Raw genomic sequence first — 11,290 nt, forward strand, 5'->3', positions numbered from 1 at the left:
ACGTCTGCGGACTTATGACTTGATCTATGGATTAACGTGAGCGTTTGGGCGAGTTGGTAATTCACCGTCGAGGAAAAATTTTACAATGCGGAAGAAGCCGTTCGTGTTTTTTTTCGCGCTGTAAAATTTTTCGTTGATCTAGGGATCATGTGACTAAACGTAATAAAGCGACCGCACATATTGCGCATAAAACAACGCAGTTACCCTGAACACATTTTTCTCTGAAAGGAAGTCTGTAAGTATTCTCAAGGAAATGACGTTGGCTTATAGTTTGATCAGGTAATGAGGCTTAGTCTTAATCGAAGGCGTTAGACAGGGTGAGTGTCAGCGCTAGCGGGAATGGGATGGATGTGACAGTTGTGTACACTTTCAACTCGTGCCGTTACATTTTGGACTTAATGGTGTTGTCGGCTCGTATTTGACACCGAAAGAATTGTTCTACGTGCAAAACTGAAGCATCCTCTATAGCTCCCATGCCTCGTGGCTACATGTACCTACGGCTCCCCCAACATTTACTAATGCCACGTGATCTCGGGACTGCTGCACCACACAATCCGGCATTTAGTGGTACGCATAAACTGTCACTCACTGAGACAATTTCAAGATGTTCGAAAAGGTAAGTGACTGTTATTTGCAGAAATTCGATTGCCTTCAACCAAGATCAAGAACAGTTACTAAACTACTAAACTGTGGCCTAACTGCAGATAGTTCCTGTTTTAATTAAAAAAGAAAGCCAATATTTGCCTACTGCGTGAACCAGAGAGCGAGGGATGGAATGAAGGAAGAGGGAAGAACATTATATAGCTTTTTCCAGTCGACTGCCTAAACACGTGAGGAGGAAGTGAAACAGAAAAATTTGTCTACGATCACGGGAACTTATCCGTGTAATAGCCCAAGAGGAAAGACAAACATAATTAATAAGCGGAACATTGTTGCTTCACTGACGGCAGGGCATGGCATTCCAGGTGCTGAGAGAATGCGCTGCCACCAGTCAGGAAGTGCTCATGTGGCTTTGTGGGCTAGAGGGGGTGTGGGAGGGGCCAACTTCGCAGGAATAAAGCCTCGGTAGACGGCTGACCGTCCCATCTGTTCACAGCACACCGAGGCACATCGTTCGTTGGATCTGTAATGGTGGCCTAGGGGCCGTTCCGAAGTGTTTTCGTATCTGTATTGAGCGCACGTATGGGAATGAGCCATTCCAACGCGATAGCCTGCATGCATCGGTGAACGCACGCTGACCCACAACGGTATGGCGTCATACTGAGAGAAAGTATCTGTTGCAACGGCAATCGTAAATGATAGATCGAGGATGTGTAAGTGCCAGTATAAAAGATCTGTGGTGTATTCCAGCGAGCCGACGTGATAAAACGCCGTCTTGGCGAATCTCTATTGCAGCGCACCCAAGTGCACGTCGGTGCTGTGATGTGAGCGCGTCGGCTGGCGTTATCGGCTGAGTGATTATTATTGATGCTGCTGTGACTTTAAGAGATAGTGCAAGCGAATAAAAAAGTATGGAGTCTAGCTGGCTTCCATGTGATGAAGCCAGGGACTTAAGCGAATTAAATGTCATGGGAGCAAAAGAAAAAGGAAAATGCACTGAAAAAGAACTGTATAGGCAGATACGACTTAGCACGCGACAATTCTCAAACGCCTGGAATGGAACTTTCGACAGATTGGACAACCACCCTTTGTATGAAAACAATTCTCACCCACTGATCCAGGCCGCCCTCAGCATAATATGCGCCGTTGCGCTTCTTAAATAATGTTGACTGAGCGGTTGTCGGACATAATTTTTCCAGCCGTTGGAAAATTATGCCCTCCATCAGCATGGTCACATCAGGAATCTCATATATTCATACTTACGAGCATGTCGCTTCTGGAAATCTCAACTCGCCGATGGTGAACATGCAGGCTTGGGGTATGTTGGATGCGAACTCGAGTGGCGGAAACTTGGCACAGATAAACGTTCGCCGGCATGCAGGCTCAATTTCGCACAACTACGCAGCTGCTTTTACGATCACTCTCGAGTGCAGATTTTCCAAAGCATACAGACATTCCGTCTGCACTCATAGTGCTCGATCCACCGAGGTGGCCTGTGAACACGTCATGCACCAGTGCGATATATTAGCCGTTGTATTTTTTCTTTGCAGTGTAAATTCTGCAGTTGTGTCAATCTCTGTACAGAAGAGGAAGAAAATAAGGTGGGTATTAAGGAATCATCAACATAGTTTCGCACAAGAACTGTTTTTTTAAAATTATATACTGTTTAGGAGATGTTAGCGCTTTTACATAGCATCCACTACTCCTATTCACATATCACAGAAGTCCTGAAAATCACAGGAACGAAAAAACAAATTACATAAAAGAGTACTTAGGGACCAGTTCACGTTAGTCAGTCAAGCCATTAAAAAAATCACATGATGATGAAGTCCATTCATATAGCAACCCGAAAAACAACACATAATAGAGTCCAATGCAGTGCCACAAACACCAAATATGTTGAAAATAACACTACACACAACGTCCAGGGACAATGAAATTGGCATATATATATCAAACAATCGGAGATGAACGAGATCCCGAATACTTCAGGGACGTATCAACAATGTGAGCGGAAATTTCTGTAGGCCGTTTCTACATGGGGTGAGTTTTGTACAAACGACATGACATGCTTTCTTGCTCCGCTCACCGCGCCGTAGGGCAAGCCATCTGGCTATCTTTCTCTAGTGTCGCTTCTCTTGTTTTCCCGCTCTATCAGTTACTTGCCTCAGCGTCCGAAGTCGATGCGCGTTAAAACTCCCATGTTCCGCCAATTAACCCGGTCCTGGGCTTTCTGCTTCCACGTTATACCTACAAACTTCTTAATATCATCTACCCACTTAATCTTCTGTCTCCCCCTCACGCGTTTGCCATCTCTTGGAGTCCAGTCAATTACCCTTAATGACCACCGGTTATCCTGCCGACGTGCTACGTGCCCGGCCCATATCCATTTCTTCTTCTTGATTTCAACTATGATGTCCTTAACACCCGTTTGTTCCCTGACCCACTCTGCTCTCTTCCTGTCTCTTAAGGTTACACCTATCATTTTTCTTTCCATCGCTCGCTGCGTCGTCCTGAATTTAAGTTGAACCCTCTTTGTAAGTCTCCAGGTTTCTGCTCCGTAGGTAAGTACCGGTAAGATGCAGCTGTTATATACTTTCTTCTTGAGGGATAGTGGTAGATTACCATCTTCTCAATACGTGGCCATAAAGTGCTACGTCCGCGACTCTATACCATTCTCAACGAGTGCTTGTCATGACCTTACTCCGTGTTTGTCATGAGCTTACTGCCTAACCAAACGTCAGCACACATATTCACCGCGGGCGGTGAAATTCGACCGCCGTCGCTGTCTGTGGGACATCGAGCCGGCGACAACGGTGAGGACAGCGGCGCGACGCTCCGAGTAGCTGCAAGATGAGCGGGAAAACAGCGGTACAACCACCGGCGGCGCCTAGAGACGCGTTCGCCACGGCACAAGAGGAGCAGAACATAGCTGGAGAGACACGCCTGTCAAAGCGTGGACAGGCTCAAACGGGGGAAAAATGACACCGGGAAGCGATCAGCGGACGCGCGCGCGCTCAGCCAGGGGACACACGGTCGCCAGAGGAGACCTGACAGCCGGGGCCAGGACTCCCGCGAACATCTCTCGGTCGTCGCCGTAACGACAGGGCTCGCCGCGACCAGACAATGGGCCTTTTGCGCCGCGTGACTGACAGGCCCGGGTCTGCTGGCCGACGCAGCGCTTCCAGGTGCCTTTTGTTTGACCCGGAGACGAGAGCGAGAGAGAGAGAGAGAGAAAAAAAGCGGGTGCCCGACAGACAGCGACGGGCGGTACATAACCGAAAGAAAAAAAAAATTGGAATACACGACGCGCACAGTTTGCCGTCGAACACAGGAGCAATGTGCGCGCGGCGATCCTCGTCGCATGGTTGGCTCTGCGTGAGCGCGCGCGCGTTTCTCGTTGTTACACTCGCTGGGTGTCCTTCCTCCTCTTGTTGCTGTCTTCCCGTCGCCTATCCGCCGCCGCTCTTGTGTGTATACGCCACCGAGCAAAACCCGTGTTTGCGAATGACAACAAGCGGAAAGTAATTCCGCCCTGAATGGCCGCCGCCATATTGAGAGCGCTTCCGTCGCGTCCGCGTAGTTTTCCCTTTTTCTCTTTTGTGAAGGGACTGCCTTCGCTTTCCAATTCCAGCACGTCTCCCCCCCCCCTCCCCCCTTCATGCTCCTTCTCTTTACGCAGTAGGGAGAGCTGATTCTCTGTCGCTCACCGGCGTCTACACTCTGCAACAGGGCGACGAGCGCGCACGATACAGTCACGCAATGTGGACTTAACGAGGCTGACGTGGGAGCAACTCCTTGGCCGCTCTTTTTCTGCCCTCCCTGCGGTCTTCGCCAGCTTGCGTGCACTGCTGCCGCGGGAAAAAACTCCGTTGTTCGGCCCTACGAGAAGAGCGCCGCGAGCCAGATTGACAAGCGGCGCCCACAGTTCCTCTTTTTTCTCCCTCGCCGCTTTGTAGCGTCATTTTCGGCAGCGCGCGGGCGTTTTTCGTTCCGCCAACCGGCCCTGATTGTCAGATGAAGAGCCGCTCGACCGCGACCGCGACGTGCTGTACTCGTACAAAGATCACTCGTCGAACGACCGGCGCAGATCCAACCCCTGGACTGCCGCTTCCCATTTCTCGCTATCCGGAACCAGGAGGCGACGACAGCGGTGCGACTTTGACGTGTTTCTGAAACGAGCACCACCGACAACTGCCTCCAAGTGACAGCCGCCTGTCTGGCGTGAATTTCCTGCCCGTCACGTTATCAAAGTTCTCGAGTGACTCGCTCCGTCGGGAACGGCCCTGGAGCGGACGAAAAGGAGCAGGGTCTGTCACAAAAACCATGCTTGAGTACTCGGCGGCGGTATAGCTCAGAACAAGCGGAGTTTATCAAAGCCATTGTTGCAGATGTTCCAAGAGGTCTTGAAGAGCTCGGCGGTGCAAACGAGCCCATTGGCGCTGGCAGTCGAGGTGTCACGGCAGCGCATCCTCTATAAAAGGTTATTCGGTACGCGTTTGCCTAAGATCGCTTTTATTATCTTGATTCTGTCTCCGAGTTTCCTTCTTCGCTCGCTATAGGGCAGGCACGTCATTTCAGACTAAAAGTACACGTTTTATTCTGATTTTTTTTTTTTCGTGCTTTCAGCATGTCAAAGAACCCCAGGTGGTCGATATTTCTGGAGCCCTCCACTACGGCGTCTCCCATAATCATATCGTAGTTTTGGGACGTAAAACCCCAACAATTATTATTATTTTCTTGGTTTCAATTTTATAATTTGCTGACCAACTACATTTTTTTTCACACTTAACCATGCTTTACTCTGTCAAGTGATGATAAGACAAAGCGATTCTGATTAATACTCTGTCCATTGAAGGATTGTTTCTGCCGTTGCTTTAACTTTCGAGTGTGCCTTGGCTCTCCTTATCACACTTTTTAGGGTGATTTTTATTCAGCCCAACGAAAGTTAACGTCGACACCTCGAACGATTTCACAGGTACGCAATGGATAACGTGAGCCGTGCAACGTGACACTTCGCACGGTGTTCAATAGTGTTTAGGGGTTCTATAATATTCATAACCTTCAGATTCAAGAAGCTTTTGGCTGGTGTAAGCGACCTTTGCAATCGACTGCCTACCTTTACTAAGGTATGTCCTATAGGACATAACCCAGGATTAGTTAATCTTTCCTCGCACAAACACTTCCAGCGTAACAGGACTTTCCGGGGGCCTAGTTGTTTTTGTCCAGCGTAACAGTTTTTCTCTATAGGGCTCAGGTCACTTGATATCGACGTCGCATTTGCGAAATCGGTCCGTTTGACTCTGCGTAAAGAAGCCGCCATATGCTCAATGTAATCTCGTTAGGTTAGAGATAACTGCTTTTGAGAGCGAAAACGTAGCGGCAGCGTTATATCATGGGCCGCCCGCATCTATGGGCAGGATTTCAGAAGACAGGAGGACCGACGTCGTTAGGATCAACTGGCTCATGGTAGCGCGAAGTCGGGCAGTATAGTAACCACCTAAGAGCGGGTCACCTGAAGAGCAGCAATCAAAATTGTGTGTAGTTGACAGTTATTTGCTCATTCGCCCAGATCAGCTGACTGCTAGTGCTTCGTTTCGATAGTTCCAGCTGCCACATACACGTGGCGCGATGTGCTCCCAAGCTTCTAACATTCGCTGTCCCGGCTACTAGTCTGCCAGCAACTAGAACCGTAGTGCTTCGTATGGAGAACGTTTGGGAAATCTCAACTGAAGGCCTCCTTAATGTATCATACAATATAGCCGCCTTTGAAAGTTGATCAAACATCTGTATGTGCGCGACTATCATGGTTCTCAGTTAGATAGCGATACATGTCTTACTGCGACAGGACTTATAAAGCTCTGAAATGGGTTTACTTTGCCCTTCAGCGCTGAAAAAAGATCACAACGTCCTCTCAAGTGGCCGTCGTTATCATTTCATTATTGGGTAGGCTACCCCCACCCTCACCCTATTGTCGCCATACAGCTGAGCAGCAGCAAACATATACAGGGTGTTTCAGATAAAAAGCACCAAGTGCTAAAAAATTAAGCATAGGCGCTACGCGTCTCGATTTAGCGCAGTATTGTTCTGAGCCATATAGAAGAATATCTTTTCTTTCCAGTCCGCAAAGCGCAGCAATTAACAAAGATTGCTTAATGAGCTTTTTAAATAGTAACTCTAGAAAAAGATCTCAATACGAAAGTTGTAACGCTTGTACAGAAACATCGAATTTTTTAATATATGGTAAGATAACTCCCCTGCTTAATTTTTTTTTGCGGCCTTTCTTTAAAGCGCGCGAACTTTAAAAAATACTACGTGACTGCCGCATAACGCGCGGCGCTTTTAGTGCCCTCAAATATAAGTTGAACAAATTATCAAAGGCTGCTTCGCGCACGAAGGTGGTGTTGATTGAGTAGGCTACCGGTGACTGCGATGGACGCTAAATGATGGTATAGGGCATACCGTCTAAAAAAATATACGAAAGAGCAGCCACCACGTGTGAGTGAATTTTTCATCTCAGTCCTTCATCGCGTTGTCACCCTCGGCCCTTCCAATGTGTTTCTTCATTGGTGCGAAAAGAAAAGAAAAAATGCCTACACTGCATCAAATGCTGCCTACGGTCTCATGTGGCATTTGCTCCGTGGCTGCCGCTTTTTCGCCGAAGAACTATTTGCTGGTGTTGTTGTTCAAATGGTATGCCCCTTATGTCGCTTAACGTCCATCGCAGACACCGATAGCCTGTTCAATCGATGTCCGTGCGCGAAGCAGCTTTTGATAATTTGTTCAACTTACATTTGAGGGCACTAAAAGCGCCGCGAGTTAGGCGGCAGTCACGTAGTATTTTTTAAAGTTCGCGCGCTTTAAAGAAAGGCCGGAAAAAAAATTTAGCAGGTGAGTTATCTTACCACACAGATTGAAAAACTGGGCGTTTCTCAACAAGCGCTACAACTTTTGTATGGAAGGTTTTTCTCTAGAGTTGCTATTTAAAAAGTTCATTAAGTAATCATTTTTAATTGCCGAGCTTGGTGGATTGGAAACAATATTCCGACGTGCTTTGAGAATTTGAGATGCGTAGAGCCTATGCTTAATTTTTTAATACTTCATGCTTTTAATCTGAAACACCATTATATATATATATATATATATATATATATATATATATATATATATATATATATATATATATATATATATATATATATATATATATATATATATATAAACTACAAATTTATGTGGCTCTGTTCTCTGTTGCTGGGAGGCCGTATACGGAATAGTGATGAGCAAAGGCATTCAAAGAACGATACCAAACAGGCAAACAGGACAGACATGCTCAAACGTTTACGCCCATCTCTGTGCGTCGGAAGTTGTGTGTCACGTCAAATATCCTGTCATCGCGCGTTCAATGACCGGGGCAAAAATGCTGCTCAATTATTCATGCCGAGTTGGGACAGTTGCTGCGACCCTTAAGCTCGAGAATATATACAAGAAAAGGGAAGGGAAAAAATGCTGATGTTGCAGAGGGCTGGCGCTTCTGGAGTACCTTATTTTGGCTTTTCGGAAAACAAGCACCTATATGGCAGCTCTAGGGAAAACGGCAGGCTCTTGCAAATCCGTCTCGCAATTGCGGTCGCACTTGAACGCTTTGGTGTTTCATGCATCGTTCGCGCGCGGGCATTTGGAAGACTACACAATGCCCTAGCTAACTCTCCTTTCTTTTTCTCCGCAGTTTATTTAGCAGCATAGCTTATTTAGCGGCACCAGCTATCCGAACGCTCAACTTATGAAATGAATTATCTTTGACGTTCGCCGCAGCTTAGCACGCTACAGCACATGGCACGAGCAGGAACTGCGAAGTGCTTCAGAAGCGTTAACTTATGCTTAGTGTTTTTTAGCAGCAAACGATGCTTCACGTAACCTACCGAGCGACTATGGCGTTCTGCTGCGAAGCAGAGGTCGCTGAATCAATTTCCATGCGCTTATTCGGATTTAGACGTTCGTCAAAGACACCAGGTTCAGCAAAATTATTCGGATACCTATACTAAGGCTTAACTCATAGCCAAAGTTTTGCTTTCGTACAACTCCATGAATCATTTTTAGGGTACTTCACATAATCATACTACATATTTTACCTGCGCAGCGTACGCACATATAGGACCGCGCCTGCCCTTAACCTCGCAGCCTTTCGCCGAGTGGGAGTACTGCGTTACCCTCATAGCTACATTACACTGAGATGATTGGACGCGCGTCGCTAGCTTGCGTTGATCCCATACCATCGTCAGTTTGAAACATCTTACCACAGTTACATGCATCCGCTAAATTTGAGTGCAGCAGTAACAGTCCTCGCGAAAACTCGGCTGAAGTTAATTAAACGAAGAGAGTTGACAGGCTACAAGAGCGCGCATAGCCCATAGCGGCCAGGGAGAACAGCGAACACGACTGTGGCTTTCAGACGCAGAACGAATAATGCCCGATGCGTGACGTGTATGCGCCATATAGGCTGGCGCGGGTTTCCGTTTCGGTCGGACATGAAGGAGGGGGGGGGGGGGAGGCAGAACGGCGCGCCCCCTCACGCTCTCATCGAGCTTGAGTCGTCGACAGGCGGCTGACAAGGGAACGACAGGGGCTGGCCGAGTTCCGCTTCACGTGCGGCCCGCCGGACACCGGCGGCGACAAGCGCGGCGAATCGCTTTGTTCCGGGGGCACGCCGACCGGCCGCCGATGGTGGTGGTGCTGCGCCGACGGCCGTCTCTAGGTACGGGTATCGCGCAGAAGTGTGGCGCCCCACACCGGCGCCCCGTTCTTCGTGAAGCAGACCACACGTATGCTTCCGTGGGAGACAATTTGGCTTATTAGACGAACCACAAGAGGCAAGCCGTTTAGCACCGAGCTTGTAAGCATTGCGCTGTCTTGGACGGGACAGAACTTATGTAAAGAACTTTCGACAGACATGCTGCGTTGCAAAGCTACTTTTCCAAGTAACCATCGAATGGAGAGTCAACCAGACGCGCGTCCGGTTTGCTGCTCTACACTGGAGGGGGAGGGGGGGATAGCTATATTAAAGGAGTTTATTGCCTCACGAATGGACCGCCGCAAAAATTGTTAATGTCCGTCAAGGACGAGCGATGTTTCATCGTCAGGCCGCCGCTGTCGTTAGATGGTGTCATGTCTTCTGCAAGATCATATCGACAATAATTTGCCCACTTCTCCTTCATTACTGCGTACGTGATATCGGCGTGCTGCAATTATCGGCCAATACAACAGAATGAATGCACCAACGGGGCACGAATGGTGCGTATACCCTTAAATACAATAAAGATATAGCATCTCATTTAGCACAGACGCCTCCGCGCCGATCGCAGCTGTTTGATAAAGCCATGGGAGCAAAGTTGTAGGTATAGGATACCAGGAACATTATCGAGCATTTACTGGGGATGAGCATTTACTGGGGATATCTGGAGAGAGCAGGTTCAAGTGGTAGGAAACTGAAACTTCGGGCTCAGATAAGTTGCGATGCAATTAGCGATAACAGGGTATACTGTGCCGTGGTGTCATTTGGAATTGATGTTAGCAGCGAGGTTGCCACTTCATGTGTCTCTGGTAATAGGCTACATTGCTTTCTCGCTTATAGCACTATACCGTTAATATTCATGGTGAGATGGGACCTGCGGGGATTTTTTGATTGTGTGAGCGGCTGAGGCCCTGTATGCGGCCGGAAGTACGAAGAAAACCGGAGATCACTAAAATGTGTTTGGAAGTCGTCGCATAACTTTGTCTCCATATTCTAACGAGGCATATGCTTGGAGAAAAGAAAAGTCGCCAGCCCGACAATGAGCTCTCAAATCATCAAGACCACGCTGGCACTTGCATGCATATACAGAAAGGTGACGGCGCACGCGCATTTCAGGGGTGACATGTTCTCATGAAGCCACAAAATGGAAGTTAAGTGCAATTCGATGACCTTCCTTGACAAATGCCAATTGTTCCAAACTCGTGACTTGTCAGTTAGCTCCGTTAACACTTGACGGATGATTTATAGGGCAGTGCACGACAGACAATGATTACATCAAAGACATGGCTATGCCCCGAAAACAAAGGAATCACAGCGGTGGCCAATAGACGTGCACGATCCAAGCGGAGTGGGGAGGACATCGATTACGTGTATACGGCAGTCAGGTGGCAGGCGCGGCACAGGCGCTGTTGTAAGAACATGTGCTGAGCGACAACGCCACTCATTAACAATAACAAGTACACGGCTGTTTATTTGTCGTTATTGTTATAGCGTCAGTAAATTGTTGCAATACGAGGGTGAAGCGGATTATTATTATTATTATTATTATTATTATTATTATTATTATTATTATTATTATTATTATTATTATTATTACGACACCAGTAGTACCAGTAGCACATTTTATTATTATTGCCGTCGTGGCTAGTGCTGCATATGGCTTTCGTAGATTTCCCGCCAGATATCAGGACTACTGAAAGGCAAAATCGTTTGAAATCTTGATTTGAAGAATTTCTATGTCGCGAAGCGTGATTACTACAAATGTCACCATTGGCTGGGGGAAACCCCTTTCAAGTGCAGGTGTGTGAACGCATTCGTGTGACGTCGTTTTCCTGAAGGTTGAAGGCCTATGACCTATCATTAATGGAGGGGGGGGGGGGGGGTTAAAGTGATCACTGC

The sequence above is a fragment of the Rhipicephalus sanguineus genome, chromosome 1 (assembly GCF_013339695.2).
Source record: "Rhipicephalus sanguineus isolate Rsan-2018 chromosome 1, BIME_Rsan_1.4, whole genome shotgun sequence".
Lineage (NCBI taxonomy): Eukaryota > Metazoa > Arthropoda > Arachnida > Ixodida > Ixodidae > Rhipicephalus > Rhipicephalus sanguineus.